Source organism: Peromyscus eremicus, chromosome 15 (genome assembly GCF_949786415.1).
Source record: "Peromyscus eremicus chromosome 15, PerEre_H2_v1, whole genome shotgun sequence".
NCBI lineage: Eukaryota > Metazoa > Chordata > Mammalia > Rodentia > Cricetidae > Peromyscus > Peromyscus eremicus.
Genome location: NC_081431.1, coordinates 41,904,570 through 41,925,736, shown reverse-complemented (window position 1 = coordinate 41,925,736; position 21,167 = coordinate 41,904,570). Strand labels below are relative to the sequence as shown.

Here is a 21,167-nt window from a genome sequence, read left to right as displayed (position 1 = left end):
GCTGGCTGCATCTGCTCTGGCTGATTCCTGGGAGCACCTCAGTGGAGAGGAATCTCCCCCAGTTCCAGCTGTGACGCACTCCCACCTGACGGCTGGCAGGCACCACAAGTGGGAAACTAGAGGAGAAGCACACACAGCTGGGGGGTGGGTGCATGGGGCAGACTCCTGTCCTGGACCAGCATGCCCAAGTAACCGGTGAGAGGAACAGCTCCCATCTTGCTTCCATCACACCCAAGCAGACCCCTCACATGGTCACCCCCAAACTGTCTGATCACATCCCTACTGACAAAACCGAGTATGAGCGCCACAGAAGGCCGCTGAGACTCCTGCTCCTGACTCCCCTGTAAGGCAAGTCTAACAGGAGGGCACAGCCAGCCCCAGAGACTCTTTCAGATAACAGCAGTGCCTCAGGAAAGCCCCAAGAAGCCACAGAGGCCACCACCGCCGTTGCAGGAGGGACTGCGCATGTTACCCCACACACACTGCTCTGTCTACATCACACTTAACCACCTAACTGCATCACCATCCCCATTCTCACACAACCTGCAAGGAGAGCGAGGCTCGCAGCCTCCAGTGTGGTACACCGTGCCCAGACTTAGCAGTCACAGTCAAAGATGCCTGAGGGAGATCACACTACAGTTTCTAGCTGGAAACAAAGTCAGTATTGCATGATGGGCAAGTTCCCAAGGCACACTTTTGGAAAGCTGCTTAGGACCAAGGCCACTCCAAGAGCGGCAGCGATGCCCATTCCACCGGATATGGAAATCTCAACACAGTAACACAAGATATGAAAAAAACAGACACCTCCTGAAGACCAGAGCTTCCTGGCAACAAATGTCCTACATTCAAATAAATTTAATATTTTTAAAACAATTCAGAAGATATTTTTAAATCCTAATGACACTGCAAAAAATTCAGACAATTTAAATGAAATTAAGATAGAGTCCAGGATGAGAACAAGAAATTCAACAGATTTTTAAAACGCCAATTAATCTTAAATTCTGAAAAGGAAAGCCCTAGAAATCAGCCTACAAAGTGAGAAAGGCCTCCACCACAGACTAGACCACGAAGAAGAGAGATTATGGGCGCTTAAAGTCATCTCTGACAACCGCGCATTCAGAAAGAAAAAAAGAAAGAAGATAGCTGCTAAGATCTGTGGGGTACCATCTACATCAACACCACTGGCAGCATCAAAGGGGGAATAAAAATATATCCCGTGCTGGGGACTGGAGAGACGGCTCAGCAGTTGAGAAGACTGCCTGCTCTTCCAGAGACCTGAGGGTCCATTCTCGGAATCCACACAGAGGCTCACAACCATCGGTAACTCTAGTTCCAGAAGTGTATTCAATGTGGAAACATTGGGAAGAGGGACGCCCCCCACCTAAGTCTACCTTCAGGGTACTGCTATGGGGTTTGAGTTTAAATAACTAAGCATTCCTGGTCAAAGTGTGGTCCTGCCCACCACTGAAGTATCAACATCTCGGCAGCGCCAAGGTCTGTCCCCCAAGTTGTCAGGATTCTGCAAAATCACCTCCTCAAACACAAGTTCACTCTGTCTGGCACCAAGGCTTCAATCTTTCCCTTCTGCTGGCAAGACATTCCTGAGGAAATTCCAGTGCCATGGGCTTCATTGTTTTACAGTACGACAGCCATAAGAAAGGGTACAAGGGTCTCTCTTTAGAATATCTTCTCTCCTGCCGGGAGTGTTACCATCCTTCAGAATCCGAAGAAAAAGATAAGCAAACACTAAGGGAATTCAGGGCCATCAGCCAAGCATAATAAAAGATACTCAAGAAGGACCTGTGCCCAGAAATGAAAGATAACTACCATCACGATAGTAGGTGAGTACATTCCATTAAAAGAGTGTAAATACAAAAGTATGGACCCGATACGATGGTGGGGGTAGGATGGTGGGTCAGGAACTGTGTCCGTGTGATGTAGTAAAGGAAGAGAGTCAGAATAAAAGAACAGACTCTTCTAAAAACAAGAAAGAGCATCAAAAATTCACAAGAGGGGTGATGGCAGCTCAAAGGTATGGAGAAAGAGAAGGCATCACCCAGATCCAGCTGCAGGGCTCTTCCACAGTACAGGCGGAGGGAAACAGAAGCCTCATCCTAAAGGTAACCCTGACAAGTCTGATGAAGAGACTAGTCGGCAGTCCTATTCACAGGACAAATTCTTGCAAAGCCCCAAATCCTGCTGCAGGTTTTGGTGGGACAGTGACTTCTCCAGAACAGTTTAGCAGTAGGAAAAAAAAAAATTTAACTTCTCCCCATGGCTTGAAGGACTGTGACTGAACACCATCTTGAAAGAGATCTTATTGTTTAAGTAAAAATAAGCTACTCTTGGAACCAGAGAACAAAGAACAACCACTAGTCAAAGACCCCAAGTTCAGTCTGTAACAGCCCTACCTCTATCCTCAGTGAGAGTGAAGAGAAAACCTACAGAATGAGAGGAAATATTGGCCAGTTATTAACTTCACAGAGAATTAATACCCAGAATATAATTCAAAAACCTTACAACAACAATAACATAATCCAACTTAAAAATGGGCAAAGGCAAAGGGGCTCCATGGAAACACCCAAACAACTCAAGCTATTGTCAAGGCTATTGATTGCTTTCCACAACTGACAGTAAGGCCCAACTGCTGAGGACAACACCAACATATCTCATTAAACATGGGGAAGTTGAGCTGGTGCATAACTAGAGCCTTTACCCCTTCTGACTGGACATTACCAGAGTAGAAAGATAACCACCAGCCCAGCTACAAACCCTGCAGTCTACCGTGGTGACCTGCCTGCATGATACGCTGATGCAATGGTGGCACAGAGGTTGCTGGAGTAACCAGTCACTCTCTGATCAAGTTTAAGGCTCACTCGGCAAGATGGAATCCATGCCTGACACTGCTAGGTGTTTTGCTCAGCCATCATCTGAGAACCTTCTTCCTATTATCTGGGAACTAAGAATAGAGACCCACCACTGGACAAGGTGCAGAGACTTCGGACTACTCAGCCCTAAATGGGATGTTTTCTCTAAACCCCTCTCCTCAGGGATCAAGGAACTATGCAGAAGAGGTGGTGGAAAGGTTGTAAGAGCAAGAGGTGGTGGGTGACACCAAGGAAACAGTGTCTTCCAGACACGAAGGGCTGATGTACGCATGAACTCACAGAGCCTGGCAGCCTGCACAGGGCCTGCACAGGTCCAAGCCAGATGAGGTCCCAGTGCTGAGAGGGGGAAGTGGACACAGGGTCCCACCCCTACCCAAGAAGCTATCTCCAACTGACAACCACTTGCAAAGGAAAAATGAGTTTTCTCCAATGGAGTCTCACTGGGTATATACTGCACTTAAGGGTAGGCCTCATGCCCGGATGTAGACAGTCAACATAAAAGGAACTCAATGGCATTTTTGGAGATTTTGTTGTTTTTTTTTGTTTTTTAATTCTTTTTTAAAAATATCTGCCTGTTTGCTTTCTAAAGAGAAAGGAAAAGAAGGCAAGGAATTGGATGGCTGGGGAGGTGGAGATGATTTGGGAGGAGATGAGGGAAGGGAAACTGATCAGAATCTATTATATGAAAACATATTTCCAATAAAAAAAATAAGATAATGGCAAATGACCTGAAAAGAGACTTCTCAAAAGGAAAAATACAAATCTCAAAAAAAAATATACAAAAACAATTCTAGATAACAAGTCAAAACTGCAATGAGATACCTAACCTCAGCCCAAGAGTTAGAGTGCCTTTCTTTTTTTATTTTATTCTTTTTTATTTTATGTGCATTGGTGTTTTGCCATGCGTGTCAGGTCCCGTGGAACTGAAATTACAGACAGTTGTGATCTGTCATGTGGGTGCTGGGAATTGAACCCAGGTCCTCTGAAAGAGCATTCAGTCCTTTTAACCACTGAGCCATCTCTCCAGCCCCTAGAATAGCTATTCTTAATGCTAGGATATGGAGACAGGGAAACCTTCACACACTGTTGGTAAGGATGTAAATTCAGACAGTGATTATGAAACCCCACATGAAGGCTCCTCAACAAATTGAAAATAGAGCTGGGTGTGGTGATGGTACACTCCTTTAATCCCAGCACTCAAGACATAGAAGCAGGTGGATCTCAGAGTTCAAGGCCAGCCTGGTCTATAGAGCAAGATCCAGGACAGCCAGAGCTACACAGAGAAACCTTGTCTTGAAAACATACACACACACACACACACACACACACACACACACACAAAACCAATAATAAAAAAAACTAAAAATAGAATTAAATTCTACTACTAAACATACACTGCTGTGGGATGTCTTTCTGTATGCAGTGAATATGTGTTGCTCTCATTGGTTGATAAATAAATCTGTTTGGCCAATGGCAAGGCAGAATAAGGCTAGGCAATACATTCAAACTGAAGACGGAGATGAAGAAGGGTGGAGTCAGGAGAGACACCAACCCACTGCCAAGGAGCAATAAGATGCCAGCAGACGGGTAACACCACGGGCATGTGGCAACATATAGATTAATAAAAATGGGTTAATTTAAGATGAAAGAGCTAGCTATCAAGAAGCCTGAGTCATAGGTCATACAGTTTGGAATTAATATAAGCCTCTGTGTGTTTACTTGGGACTGAGTGAGCAGTTATGGGACTGGGCAGGACACAGGAAAACTTCTGTCTACAATACGCTCACAAAAAGTAAAATCAGTAGCTGAGAGACACCTGCTCACGTATTTACTGCAGCACTATTCACAATCGCCAAGATACGAAGTCAGTTTGGTACCCATCAATGGTGGAGTGACTAAAGTAAATGTGTGTCTACACCACATTAAAGTGGAATATTATTCCACCTTTAAAAATAATGAAGCCGGGCGGTGGTGGCGCACGCCTTTAATCCCAGCACTCGGGAGGCAGAGCCAGGCGGATCTCTGTGAGTTCGAGGCCAGCCTGGGCTACCAAGTGAGTTCCAGGAGAGGCGCAAAGCTACACAGAGAAACCCTGTCTCGAAAAACCAAAAAAAAATAAAAAATAAAAATAAAATAAAATAAAATAAAATAAAAATAATGAAATCCTGTCATTTCATTAAAACAACTGGAACTGGAGGACATCACATTAAACAAAATAAGCCAGACACAGAATGGCAGGTATCGCACATTCCATCTCACAAGCAAATACTAATTTAAAGAGAAGAGTCTTGAAAGTGGAAGAGGGCAGGGCTGGAGAGATGGCTCAGTGGTTAAGAGCACTGGCTGCTCTTCCAGAGGACCCCAGTTCAATTCCCAGCACCCACATGGCAGCTCACAGCCCACACAGTGAGTCTGTAACTCACTTCCAGGGGATCCAAAACCCTCACAAAGACATGACTGCGGACAAAATACCAATGCACAAAATAACAATGCACAATACAATTAAATAAAATCTTTTAAAAAAGAAAAGAAAGTGGAAGAGGGCTTATTGGGACTTGGGAGGATAGGGGTGCAGGGAGGGAGCAACAAGGAAGAGGATGGAAGCGCACCATCAATGTAAAATGTGTGCATGTATCAGAGTCCCATTCACTTGTTCTGTTAACACACGTATTGTCAAATTGTACAATACAGTGGCCAAAAATGTTGTGAACTATCCAAGACGTTATGAAACACCCTTGTACTACAGGTGAGGAATCTGAGGGACAGTTTAGTGACTTGACTGCCATTACTTTCTGCTTGCCTCAGGCTCATCCTAATTAAAAGAGTGCCAAGCCAGGCCCCTCCCCAACCACGCTATTCACTTAACTGCTATTACACACAGTATCTTCAGATTTATAACTACCTGACTGCACCAAAGTGCACAGAACTGCATTCTACTGAGGAAGAACACAGTCCTTGCCTCTGTTTCAACAGATCCAGCCAAGGGCACGATTCCAGGTCCCAGTTCTTCACACAGACTACGTTCACAAGGGAATTCAGAATGGCAGGGAGATTTTAAGACCTTGACACGTCTGGATGAGTGAAAGGCAATGAAACTGTTTAGCTTAGAGTAACACAAGAAAATGAACGGCTAAGTCCATGGCCGCAGAGAAGTCAGGCGTGTACCATTCAGCAGCTCTCATTAAATAATTTACTGATTTAACTGTATAATCAAGACAAATGTGGGGTGTGGTGGTGTTATATTTTGGTTTTGGTTTTGTTGTTGTTGTTATTTTTTCTTGAGATACAGTCTCATGTAGGCCTGGTTGGCTTCAAACTCACTCTAGCTGATAGTGATCTTGGTGATGGTGACCTTCACACGTCCTCCTCCTCCTCAGTGCTGGGGTGGTTAAGGTGTATGCCACCATGACCAACATATGCAGTGCTGGAGTGTGAACCTAGGGTTTCCTGCCTGCTAAGCAAGCATTCTACCAACTAAGCTACCTCCCCAGCCTCAAGACAACTATTTCACGAAGACTTCACCACTTGGAATAAACTCTGATATTGCCTATTCTGCCCCCATTGCGCTCTACTTCTCGTCTTTCAGTGCTGATCATATGCAATTTAAGTTGTTTCACAACCCTGGATTTCAGCCTGAACATCACATAACACTACTCTATAATGTCCTAAAGAAATAAATTAAAAAACCAGTGGATGCAGATTCAAGAAAGTATATTCAGCTTATCATAAACAGCAGCTGAGTCACAGAGATGCTCAAAGCTGTAATGGGCAGATCAGCACAAGGGACTCTCCCACCATGACAGATGATGCATCCTATATGGAACATGGATGTAGTTAAAGGGATTCAAGCCTAAATTAAAGGTTGAAATGGAAGAATATGGAGGATTTTTCCCCCAATCTGAAACTCCATTGTAAATTATATTTTTATACTAGAAATAACACCTTGGCTCCCATTTTCTGAAGATTTCAGTATGTTCCAATCTAGCAAGATGGGAGAAGGTAAACAGCCAAATAGAAGGAAAGAAAAAGAGAAGAAAGAAAGAAAGAAAGAAAGAAAGAAAGAAAGAAAGAAAGAAAGAAAGAAAGAAAGCCATGTGCAGTTGAAATCAGCATGTTGCTTTCATCCCAAGCGAACATAAACTAGATTCAGCCAGCGTACATATCCTGAATGCCCTGTAGGAGTGAATGGGAAGGTGGGGGTGTCAGCAAATGGCTCTGAGTCTATAATCCACTCTGATGGCTTCTGTTCAGACCGTTCTGGAGGATCAGAGCAGAGAGCTGGCACTGAGCTTAGGACTTGATGAGTGAAATAGCTTTCCACGGGGCTTGGTCAATTCTTTTTGACAGGTATACATATTGCAACAATCTTCAAAGGCAACTTCTGGGGCAGCCTCCTAACTCCTTTTGAAGATACTGCCAAGAAAGGAAAGGAAGGAAGAAATGAAACCCAAATAAGGGCAAAACGACTGAACGAGAACATTAACTAATGAACCCCAAAGGATACATGTGATAGATTGAAACTTACTAACCCAGTGACCACTGATGTAACCATTGCTCCTGTGGGCTCGCTGCCAGTACACAGCGTGCTCCTGACACCAGATACCTTTATAACCCTCAAAGCCATGTCATAACCAAACACTAACACATCAGCAAAACCCTGGGGGCTGCTCTCTGAAGAAAACTAGCTTCAGGAGTGACCTTGTGAGGGTTTCCTAAAGCAGGAAAGTTCAAACTGGGGTAAATGATCCATCAAAACTGCCAAGAGGCCTCTGGATGTTTTACACCAAAATCACCTTCCTTACAAGGCCTCAGCGTGAAAGGGGTTGCGCAGACTAGAATGCAGGGCGATTGCTACTCATCAACTAAGCAAATCAAAAGAAATCAAAAGGTTAACCTCAGCTAGAAACTCCTTAAGTAAGTCAGACTCTGCCCTCAGTTAATACTCAAAGCACAAATACTATCCACATTTAATAGAAAGTCTTTGGATTTTCATATTCAATAAGTTGATTTTTTTTTAATCAAATGGAAAGTTAGAAGCTGTTTCTAGGACCATCAGCTCACCCAGGAAGCCTGAACTGTTGCTGGACTCGTTCCTACACTGCTATAAACTCGCTACAAGCTCTCGAGTCAGGACGGAATCCTGGGTGGAAGGGTGAGTGCAGAGTCAACTGAAACCAGACTCGAGTTTGGCAAGTCAGTGAAGTCAGTCCTGGAAACAGAAGAAAATGAACTGAGCTTGACATAATTCAGGTGGGTTGGAATTCAAAGCATGCTGGGACCTTGGTAACACAGACCAGCTGCAGGAAGATGAAGCCAAACCAGCCCAAACACAGGCTCTGAACACACACAAGCTCCAAGGGCCTGGTTTCCAGGGGTCACTAGTAAACCCAGCATATTAGGTCAAGCCAGTGCAGCCAGGCATTGGAAATACGCAACGACCCCTCAGGTTGGGGCCAAAGGAGCATAGTTATTGCCATAGCAACAATTTAGTAAACAGAGCAACCTAGCTGGCTAGATGAAGCATAGCAAAAATTCTAAATGTACAGCTGAGCTGACGGAGAAGAAAGGAAAATTCTAAAATCAAGAGCAGGGAATAGTATAAATAAATATTACACTGATGGTAATATTTGGGCCGTCTAGAAGGTATTTGTTGGAAGTGGAAACCAAGAAGCTAAGGGGGTGTTTTGTTTTGTTTGTGTTTTGAAGCAAAGACCAAGATTAACTAATATCTAGGAAATGATATAAATATTAGTTTATGATTCAAAAATGTATATTCCTAAGCCTAAATACTGTTAAGTTGTAACAGGCCCCAGACCTTAGCACCGCTGATGCAATGATGGAAGTACCACTCAGGCTTTGGAACCCAGAACACGGGCAGCAACATCTGCCTAATCCACCAAAGACCTAATCCACCAAAAACCCAATCCACCAAAGACCTAATCCACCAAAAACCCAATCCACCAAAGACCTAATCCACCAAAAACCCAATCCACCAAAGACCTAATCCACCAAAGACCTAATCCACCAAAAACCTAATCCACCAAAGACCTAATCCACCAAAGACCTAATCCACCAAAGGCCTAATCCACCAAAGACCCAATCCACCAAAGACCTAATTCACCAAAAACCCAATCCACCAAAGACCTAATCCACCAAAAACCCAATCCACCAAAGACCTAATCCACCAAAGACCTAATCCACCAAAAACCCAATCTACCAAAGACCCAATCCACCAAAGACCTAATCCACCAAAGACCTAATCCACCAAAAACCCAATCCACAAAAGACCTAATCCACCAAAGACCTAATCCACCAAAAACCCAATCCACCAAAGACCTAATCCACCAAAGACCTAATCCACCAAAGACCTAGTCCAAAGTCCACAGTTCTGGGAAAGTCCCTAAATGTACTAACCTTGCTTTTTGGCTTCTGTAGTTCCGCTTCTGGCTAACTGTTCTTGTTAACTGAAGTGTGACAACCCAGGATGTGGTCTTTTGTGCTTACAAGTCCACCCTGAGAAAGGCACTGGACTGCACTTGGGTTCTGAACACCCAATGTAGTCACTGGCTAGCTAATGAAGACTTTCTATTGGCTTGAACACATGTCCAAGTAGTCTCCTCTGGTGAATGCCTCTCAACAAAGTCACGTAAGTTAGTAACTCATTGGTTTGTAAATAATTATAACTCAAGAATATGGTCTATATCCATTAAAGAAATTAAATTAATACTAAAATTTCAAAACAAAAATCACCAGGCCCATCTAAATCCTTTTGTAAATCCTAGAAAACATTTAAGGAAAAAAATTGTATCAATTATCCCTGGTATTTTTCAGAACACAGAAGCATATAGAATATACCCTAACTAATTTATGAAGCCAACATTATCTAATACCAAAGTAATGCAAAATATCACCAAAAAGAACACCACAGACCAGCAACTTTCCTGAATATACATGTAAAATCTTTCAAATTAGATATTAGCCAATCAAATCCAACAATGTTCAAAAATAATTACGTGCCATGACCAAGAATTTCTTAGCTATAGAAGACAAGTTCAACATTCAAAAATAATTCATGAAAAAAATAATTCATGTAACCTATCACATCAACAGTCTAAAGAAAAACCATTTGAGCATAGCAACAGTTGCATAAAAAGCATTTAACAAAATCCAACACTACATTAAAAGAAATAAGGCTGGGGAGATGGCTCAGTGGTTAAGAGCACTTTCTTACTCATGTAGAGGACTTGGGTTTGATCCTAGCACCCACAGTGTGGCTCATAGCCACCTGCAGCTCCATTTCCAGGGGATCTGATGCCCTCTTCTGACCTTAATGGGCACCAGGAATGCATATGTTATACATGGATACATGCAGGCAAAACACTCATATACATAAATTAAACCTAAAAACAATTACTTTTTTAAAAAGGAACAAAGAGGAACTTCCCCCAACTTGGTTAAAAAAAAAATCCACAGCAATGGCTCTCAATCTGTCAGTCAAGACTCCTTTTCATGAGGGTCACATATCAGACATCCTGCATATCAGATATTTACATTATGAAGTAGCAATGGAAATAATCTTATAGTTGGGAGTGACCACACCATGAGGAACTGTATTAAAGGGTCGCAGCATTAGGAAGGTTGAGAACCACTGCTCTACAGAAACCTACAGCTACTACCATACTTCGTGTTGAGAAACTGGAAGCATTCCCACTAAGATCAGATGTCCGCCCTGGCTACTGCTCTTCAGGATTGTATTAGAAATCCCAGATAATGCAGTACAACAAGTAAAGAATATAAAAAGTATTAAGAATGGGAAAGAAGAAATACAATGGTCTTTGTTTATAGGTAACTGTCTTAGGGTTTCTACTGCTGGGATAAAACACCATGACCAAAACATGCTGTGGAGGAAAGGGTTTCTTTGGCTTACACTTCCACATCATAGTCCATCACTGAGGGAAGTCAGGATGGGAACTCAAGCAGGGCTGGAACCTGGAGGCAGGAGCTGATGCTGAGACCATGGAGGGATGCTGCTTACAGGTTTGCTCCTCATGGCTTGCTCAACCTGCTTTCTTATAGAACCCAGGACCATCAGCCCAGGGATGGCACTACCCACAATAGACTGAGCCCTCCCCCATTAATCACTAATTAAGAAAATGTCGGCCGGGCGGTGGTGGCGCACGCCTTTAATCCCAGCACTCGGGAGGCAGAGCCAGGCGGATCTCTGTTGAGTTCGAGGCCAGCCTGGGCTACAGAGCGAGATCCAGGAAAGGCACAAAGCTACACAGAGAAACCCTGTCTCAAAAAACCAAAAAAAAAAAAAAAAAAAAAAAAGAAAGAAAGAAAATGTCTTACAGCCAGATATTATGGAGGCATTTCGTCAATTGAGGCTCCCTCCTCTCTGGTAACTCTAGCTTATGTCAAATTGACATAAAACCAGGGCAAGGAACATAACTATCTATGTAGAAAATCTCCAATAATAATTTTAAAGAACTTGTGAAAACAGCAAGTGATGCACAGGTTAAAGGATACAAGGCTAATGTGCTAAAGTCAGTCTCCCCCTTAAATACATATCAGCAATGGAAAACGGAAATTAAAAACAAAAATGTATCGCCACATATATTAGCTTCCCCATAAATGGAATTGTTATATCCAAATCTGACAAGAGTTCATACACGATCTCTCGAGGAAAACTAAACAGGGGCATTTCATGCTCATGGGTAAGACTATCTGCCCAGTGCTGTCAGGTCTCAGTTCTTCTCAAGCGCTCTAGAGACTCCATGAAATCCCAGTCTAAACCCCAGGAAGCGGGTTTCCAGATTTTGGCGAAGTCACCTAAAAGTCTGTATGGGGGACAGGTGGGTGGCTCTGCAAGCATAGGTACTTGCCACCAAACGTGACAACCTGAGTTTGACCCCTGGACCCGTGTGGAAGGAGAGAGCTACCTCCTGCAAGTTGTCTCTGACCTCACGGTGCATGCACATACATACACAAAACAAACCTTGTAAGTTTGCATGGGAAGTCAAAAGACAGAATAGCCAACTCTATGTCAAAAGAAAGGAAAGAAATGAGAGGACTGGCACTCTCCACCTCGGAAACCTGCTGTAGCGTTGCTGAGGTCAGTATCGAACTTGAAATATTTGAAATGAGTACAAACTATTTCAGTAATGCAATCAGTAAAGTGCATTGTTGTGGGCAGTGACACCGCTGGTCCCCAGGTCTCCCGATACAACAGCCAGCCATCCCCATCTGCACTGACTTTGATAACCACATCGTCACAGTTAGGACTGGGAGGCAGCCATATGCTTGGGCTTTTTGATACTGCAGGGCAAGAGGCATGGGACACCTCTGGCAGCTGTGCTAACTACACACAGATGTGCTTCTAGTCCTGTTTCAGTGGCTGCTGAGACAACTCACTACTGTCCAAGGACACCCTTGCCAAAGGCAAGCAAAAGCTACCTCTGACTCCAGAGACTGCGGAAAAGGTGGCCAGCAGTCTAAATGCTGTCCCACAGAAAGGCCTGAAGAATGGAGCTGCCAAGGCCCTGTCGGCTGCCCTAGCCTTCCTGAACAAAGAGCTTCAGATGAGTCAAACAGAACTTCGCACGTCAGCCCGAGGAGTGTTGGCTCCACGTCCTCTTACTTTCAGGCACATGTGTATCACAATGTTTGATGCTATTTCTTCATTTCTCCTGTTGTGAGAACAACACAGTAGGAAATCTTTGTGCATTGATAACAAGATTCTGGGAATTCCAGGTTCCATTTGAGACAAGCAATAAATGGAGCTAAGACGGTGTCTTAGTTGGGGTTTTTTTTGTTTTCTTTTCTTTTTTTTTCTTTTTTTTTTTTTTTTTTTTGGTTTTTCGAGACAGGGTTTCTCTGTGTAGCTTTGCGCCTTTCCTGGAACTCACTCTGTAGCCCAGGCTGGCCTCGAACTCTCAGAGATCCGCCTGCCTCTGCCTCCCGAGTGCTGGGATTAAAGGCGTGCGCCACCAACGCCCGGCTTAGTTGGGGTTTCTATTGCTGTGAAGAGACACCATGACCACGGCAACTCTTAAAAAAAAAAACATTTCACTGGAGCTGGCTTACAGGTTCAGAGGTTTAGTCCATTACTGTCATGGTGGGTAGCACAAAGGCTGACATGGTGCTAGAGCAGGAGCTGGAGTTAATACATCTTGACTTGCAGGCAACAGGAAGCAGTCTGTCTCACTGGGCGTGGCTTGAGCATATATGAGACCTCAAAGCCCGTCTCCACAGTGACACACTTCCTCCAACAAGGCCACGCCTACTCCAGCAAGGCCACACCTCCTAACTATGCCACTCCCTATGGGCAATCAAACACGAGTCTATGGGGGCCATACCTGTTCAAACCACCACAGATGGTCTTATCAACAAATAGCCCTTAAACTGAGTATCAACATGTTTCTTGTTAATGCATCTAGACAAAGATCTTAAGCATATCATAGAACTCAGTGTAAGATACAAAACTATGACATTTGAAAAAGACAACACAGGGTAACATGTAGGGAACCCTGGGTACAATGAGAATGTTACAGACACAACATCAAAGGCACGATCCATTAAAAAAAATGGTAAGTTAGATATCAGTGAGACTTAAATCTTCTGATCTATGAAAGTCAATGTCAAGGGAATGAGAACACAACCACAGAGTAGGACAAAATAGAAGCAAGACACAAGTAACAAAGGACTGTTAGTCACAAAACATGAATAACTCTTAAAACACGATAGTAAGGAAACAATCAACCCAAGTTTTCAAATGAGCACAAGATCCAGACAGACATCTCACTATTGAAGATACACAGATTCAAGTGCGCATGTGGACAAACGGCCACCGTCATCCGACAGTAGGGAATTTCACATGAACTATTAAGATAGGCAGAATCCAAACCACTGACAACATCAAATACTGGTGAGGGTGTAGAACAAGAGCTCATATGCAGTGCTGTACGCCTGTAGAAAAGTCCAGCTAGGGAGATGACGTGGTAATTACTTACTAAATTAAACAAAGGCTTACCACATGGCCCAGCAGTCATGCTCCTTAGCATTTATCCAAACGAACTGAAAACTTGCATCCTCAGAAGCCTATATCAGGAAATTTAGAGCAGATTTACTCAAAACTACCCCAAACTAGAAGCAACTGAGATGTCCTTCCGCAGAAGAATGGACAAACTGGGGAATTAGGATAGCAGGTTATTATTTAGCACAAGCAAGAGAAGTATCAAGACACGCAGACCCTCAGAGACACACTGAGTGAAAGAAGCCATCTGGACACCTACAGTATGATCCCAGCCATGTAACCTTGCAGAAGGGACAAGAACTCAGAGACAGTAAATGATGAGCGGCTAGCCCAGGTTTGCACTGGTAATGATGGTTAGCAGTGTTCAGAGGAAGCAAGGTCGCACAAGAGCACAGGACGTGCTCAGGGCTGTGAAACCGTTCTGCACAGCATTCCGAGAGTGGATACACAGCAGCACACACTTATAAAAAGCACCTAGCATGCGTTACACCGAGGCTGGACACTAAGGCAAACTGTGAGTTTGGGGTAATAACTGTCAACAGAGCCTCATGACTCTTCACAAATGCAGCATTATGTTGTGGGATGTTGATAATGAGAGAGGGTCACGTGTCCTCCCAGAGAGCGTGTGGGAACTCTGTGTACTCTCAATCTTGTCTGAAACTCAGACCACTCTAAAAGACACTCAGCAATTTAAAATAATCACAATCACATCAATGATCTCAACAAATAAAGGAAATCAGAGTCACAAACTGTGTGACTCTATTTACAATCTCCAACTTACAACAGTTCAACTTGATATTTTGTTTAACTTTACAAAGACATGAAAGTGATTCTGTACAAATAATACTTCAAGTTTTGAAATTTTAATCCCTTCCAGAGCTAGTGGTATGCAGCTTCTCTCTGGAGAGGCTCGCCCCCCACCATCCCCACCCCAGCTGTCAACGATAATCACAAGACAAACAGGCAGGGCATGTGCTGCCACAGGACAGTGTTAGGCTAGGCTAGCTATCTGGAGAAAATCACCCAATGATACTTTCAACATACACTGTACAACAGGTTTAACAAGGAGTTATGAGTCAAGGAGCCGCCGTATTATGAAACTTTGGAAGCAAATCTCATCAATAGTAATAACAAATACATAACATTTGTCTAGAGCCATGGGGGAGAGCGACTGATGGGGAAGAGGAAATTTGGAGTGGATAGAAACATCTTGTGTTTTTATGATAGCATAAATATATACATTTTGTTCAAATTCATTAAACTATATATTTAATATGGTGCATTTTATTATATAAACTATATCTCAACAAAATTGATCATAAACAGCTGTGATTTTGTTACAGTATAATGGTTATCTATGGGAAATATTCTGTAGGGGCATGGGGGAATGGCTGTCAGTACTTTTGGGTATCAGTACAGTTGGGTATCTCAGGCCCTAGGTCATTGTTTGATTTTGTGAGCTTGGGGGCTGGGAGATGCATAGGATCACATCCAAGGCCTCGTACATGCTGGGAAAGCCCTCTACCAGCTACAAGCCAACCTAACTTTTCTTTTTTGTTATTTTGTTGTTTTGGTTTTGCTTTTTGCTTTTTCAAGACAGAGTCTTATGATATAGCTCTGGCTGTCCTAGAATTTACTATGTAGAACAGGCTGGCCTCAAACTCACAGAGATCTGACTGTCTATCCTCCCAATTGCTGGGATTAAAGGCATGTGTCACTACACCTGGATTTCTAACTTTTCAAAGACAGATAGTAAACAGCCAGATTTCCCTATATATATAAAATCTTTAGAATAATAATGTTAATATTTCCAAGGAAGCAGGAAATAGAAAATATGACCTGTTTTTCAGTAGCAGATGAAAAGGCAAAATAAATATTGGGATTTGGAAAAATCTTGTCATGTTGCAAAATCATATCCTCTACAATAAAGTGCGGTGGGATGGTCTGTATGTCAAATGTGTTGCTCTGATTGGTCAATAAATAAAACACTGATTGGCCAGTAGCCAGGCAGGAAGTATATGCAGGACTAACAGAGAGGAGAATTGTGAGAACAGGAAGGCGGAGGGAGACACTGCCAGCCGGTAGTGAAGATGCCGGTAAGCCACGAGCCACGTGGCAAGGTATAGATTTATAGAAATGGGTTAATTTAAGATATAAGAACAGTTAGCAAGAAGCCTGCCACGGCCATACTCGGTGTTTACTTGGTTGGGTCTGAGGGGCTGTGGGACTGGCGGGTGACAGAGATTTGTCCTGACTGTGGGCCAGGCAGGAAAACTCTAGCTACAATAAAGGATCCATGTATAGGAGATTTGCTAAACCATAACCATTCCTTTTATTAAGATATGATTTAAATTCAATTGATGTGATTGGGATAAATTGCTAGAATAGGTCATGGATTAAGGATTGGTGATGAATTTTGAAAACATACCTTTGTCCCATTTCAAACAAATATTAGCTTGTGAGATTGCTCTAAAATTTCTTCCTGTATTCTCATCGACATACTTCCCGAGACTGTTTTCTTTGTTACGATGCTTTTAAATGAAAATATGAGAGCAGATTAGCTAAATTCTCCAACTAGTGTTGACGCCAATTCAACACAGACTAAACAAATAAAGCAAATTGGTTGGTCACAATAAAGACTTTGAAAATAAACATATTAATACAAAGTATTTACAATATGTGTGTACACAGCACAGTAAATATACAGTTTATGGGTCAGTGAGATATCACAGAGGATAAAATTACTAGCCAAGCAAGCCTGCAGACCTCAGTTCAATTTCTAGAACTCATGTAAAAAACCAGATGCAATGCTCCACATCTGTAATCCCACATTCCTATTTTGCGATGAGAGGTGCAGACAGGAGACTCACACAGAAGCTCAGGAGCCAGACAGTCTGAGATACACAGCACAGCAGCAGAAATAGCCAGAGACCAAGCCTGAAAACAAGTGAAAGGCAAGAACCACCCATCATCTAACCAACTGTCCACTGACTGTCATACAATCATCATGTAGTATGGAATAATCCTACCTTACACTATGTGAATACATGTCACCATGATTGGTTTAATAAATAAGCTGACTGGCCAATAGCTAAAGAATAAAGTTAGGCAGGAAAGCCAAACTGAGAATGATAGGATGAGTGAGGAAGGGCAAAGTCTGGAGTTGCCAGACAGATGAAGAGGGAGCAGGAGATGATCATGCTGTGTTGAAAGAAGGTACTACCATGTGGCAGAGTGTAAATAAGGAATACGGGTTAATTTAAATGTAAGAGTTAGCTAGTAATAAGCCTGAGCTATTGACTGAACATTTACAATTAATATAAGCCTCTGTATGGTAATTTGGGAACAGGTGGGCAGGACAGAAACATCTGAGTACAATCATAACATGCACATGCATACGCACTCACACACGCCTGTGCACACACACATGCACATCTTTTTTAAAACATACATATTTCTACTCCATAGGTTTTGTGATACGTGAGAATCACAGTGATTCTCCTGTTAATCACCTATGTACATACTTTCAATAAGCATCAATAAGTGTATAATGTTTGTAATTTATGCCTTTTTCTACTCTATCCTTCTTCTACAAAGAAAATCTTTTCTTTGTTCTGTTTGTATTTGCACAATGGCAGACATATAGACCAACAAAACAGAATACAGAGCCCCCAGACAAACTTGGACGTACATGGTCAAATGAGTTTTTGCAAGGGTGCTACAACAATACAGCGGGAAGTGATACTCTTGTCAACAAACATTGCTGGGGAAACTGGATATCCATAAGCTAGAGGCTGAAACTGGAGCTTTGTCCCTCACTGAGCACACACACACACACACACACACACACACACACACACACATACACACACACACACACACACACACAAAATCATCTTAGAATGGATTAAAGGTCTAACTAATGAGACTGGAAACTAAAACTCCTGGAAGAAACCTAGGGTATAATCTTTACCACATTGGTCCTGGCGACCACTCCTCAGCTGTGACAACAACAAAATCACAAACAGCAAAGGTCCACCCAGGGTGGGGCACATGGCTCCCAGGCAGAGTGTTCATCTAGCACACCCAAGGCTGTGGGTTCAATCCTCAGCACCAGGAAAAAACAAAAACTGACAAGTGTTCCGATTATATTTATTAAGCACTAATTTTTTAAAAAGTACAGGCTGTTCGACTGATTATAGAAAAAAATGGGCTTATGTTTGTCTGCCATTTTATTCTTTCATAAAACAATATTTATTAAATTTTTAAAGAATGATTATATTTTTGATCTATTTTAGACATAGTTATGATTAGAATTTTAAGTGAGTCCTGCCAGTTCAAAGCCTTCTTTGGAGCTTACCACACAGAGGTCCCAAAGGTGCTCTTCCCTACATTTCCCTTCCCTTTAATCCTGAACATTTGCTGTTGTTTCTGTGGCCAGCAGGGAAAACCCACATGGAAGAATTCTAAAACGCACTAAGAAAAGGCTGGCTGGCAAACCAGCCCCTGCCGTTCGGACTGTGCTGCCACCCTGTGGCCATTTCCTACAAACCCAAACCAGAAGATCCATCTTTTGCCCCCTACTCCCACTCCCTCCCGAGACAAGGGCTCATGTAGCCCAGGTTGGCCTAGAACTCCCTACATAGCCAATGCTAGCCCTGAACTCCTCCTGATCCTCTTGCCTTTGATTCCTAGTGCTGGGATTACAGGCCTGCTCCCTTCCCACGATCTCCTGTCTTCCTGCGCTCTCCTATTTCCCTTTCCTTCCGGGCCAGCACTTACCTTTCTTTCTTCCCCATCAAATTACCTGGAGAACTCCCCAGGACCTACTGCCCTCTGCCCCTCCTCACTTCAGGCTTGCCTTTTAAATTCGAGTCCTGCTTGCAGGTGACTTACTGCTGCTACATATATCTGAGCATTGACAATGTCAACCAAGCTGCAACCTAGAACGGATTATGTCATTAATTAGGCACAGTGTGCTCAAATAAAAGTTAATAATGCAAGCAATTAAATATAAATTACTTTACTTCTGTCACCCAAAAAGAGCAATCCTTCCTATGCAGCCAGCCTTTAGCAACCCCAGCCATCTTGGCTACATCCCAAATCAGGTTGCCAGATCACTGACTGACGTACTCAACTGAGTAAAGGTCTTTGTAAATGTAGATTTTATAATCTCCATTCTGATGGCTTTTTTTTTTCTTTTTTTTGTTTTTGGTTTTTCGAGACAGGGTTTCTCTGTGTAGCTTTGCACCTTTCCTGGATCTCGCTCTGTAGACCAGACCGGCCTCAAACTCACAAAAATCCGCCTGCCTCTGCCTCTGAGTGCTGGGATTAAAGGTGTGTACCACCACCACCGTCGATGGCATTTTTATGTGTATAATACACACAGTTCATCAGGATGAAGACGAGACATGGCAGATAGGCTAAGATAGAATCTTCTCCTTTCGAGTAGGTGTCCACTGGACATCAGAAGCAGAGGCAGGAGAATCACCAGAAACTCACAGGTCAGCAAGCCTAGTGACAGCAACAGTGAACAAGTGGGGACCTGTCTCAAGGCAGACGGCCAGGACCCACCCCCAAGCTCGTCCTCTGATTTCCACACAGGTGCCACGGCATGTGAACACCCACACTCCTGCAGGGTAGGGGAAGGCTCAGAGGGGGAGGGGAGAGGACACCTTTGCAGGAAGAACGGAACTGGAGGATAGAATGTTAAATAAGTCACACAAGAGTCAAATATTACATTTCCACAATTAAGGTTTAAAAGTTGATGTCATAGAAGACTGTAAAATCAGAGTTCCCAAAGTCTGGGGAGTGCAAGAAAAGGAGTATGTGAGGGGTTGACAAAGGGCAGGGGTACAAGTACATGAAAGGACCAATCTCTAATGTTCTATAGCACAGTACAATTAACCATAGTTAGCGGCAATTAATTGTGTGCTGCAAAATTGTGTGGGGATTTGAATTTCCCAACACAAGGAAATAATAAAGACTTGTAGTGATGGTTATACCAATTAGCCTGATCATTACACATACGGATGTTCCACTGTTGGGTGATAATTTGAATTTTGATATATATTTTTAATATAATTGAACTTCCTAAAACCACCCCAATACACGACTGGGTGGTATTACGAGGCTCATGTTTCCTGCTTCTTCTGGTTTAACACTCTTTAGGGCTTGATTTCCCGAGTATCCAACCCAGCACTGAAGGTGCATGACACACTGAGGTGACCGATCATACAGAGATCATGGGGCTTGTCATCTCCTTTTCCTACCTTGACTGGAGCCTCTTACACACCTAATACCTTTTTATTACATAAGCATCCCAACAGCTTTCTCAAATTACCACTCTTTAAAGTAATTTTTTTTGAGATAAGGTCTTACTCCATAGTCCTGCCTAGCCTTGAATTCGCTACAAAGCTGACCCCCAATTCGTAGAAATCTGCCAGATTCACCCCGCTCTCCAAGTTCTGGATTCAAGGCATATACCACCCCACACAGGTTTCTTAAAGTACTATTGTACAGTGGGGTATCATTTACTAGCGTTAAGTAGAAGGTGAGCTATGAGAATCCACTTCCAGTCATTTGTAAACTCATTCAGTGAGATGCCGCTCCTAACACAAAAGCAGAAACAAGAAGGGCAAAAGGTGCGGTAGGATTGGGTGTGACAGCACACGTGACAAGGACACCAGGCGGGGAGGTGACTGGACAGCACTAGCTGAGGACTGAGGAGTGCACTGGAGACCCCCAGAAAGCACAGACCCCAAGATAACGTATCCAGCTCCAAGGATCCCCCTGGCTGGGAGAGGGCTGCTGGCAGTGGCCACCAAAGTCTGTCAACGGAAGCAAGTCACAAATGACACAAATACCAGAGGCAGAAGGGGCTTCTGGGGGCTCGCTCTCCCTGAGGAGTTAGTACCTATGCTTAAAAGCTTAGCAGTAGCCAATAGAAATACACAGAGAAGGGTTACTCACTCACTCAAGTGGCCTGAGGAGGAACAAGGGGGAAAAGAGCACAATGGATCACAACTAGCAGTATCCTAGTGTCTGAGAGAGGGTGAGGGGGTAAACAGAGGCCAGGCAGAAGTGAAGAAGGGTGAAGAGAGAAAGGGCCACTGCTGCACCAGAAGCAGAGCTTGTCTTAAAATGAAGGGAGCCACACATACAACAGCAAGAGTTTCCCAGGGAACTTCTTAGAGAATGGAAAGTGCCAGCACTTTCCAAAGCTCATTTAGACAGGCTCAAGA

General features: G+C 43.3%; 1 protein-coding gene across 1 annotated transcript in view; it reads right to left on the bottom strand.

The window, feature by feature from the left end:
* The window catches only part of Rgl1 (ral guanine nucleotide dissociation stimulator like 1), a 256,031-nt gene that overhangs the window by 216,552 nt on the left and 18,312 nt on the right, over nt 1-21,167 (bottom strand). The gene's annotated exons all lie outside the window — the stretch shown is intronic.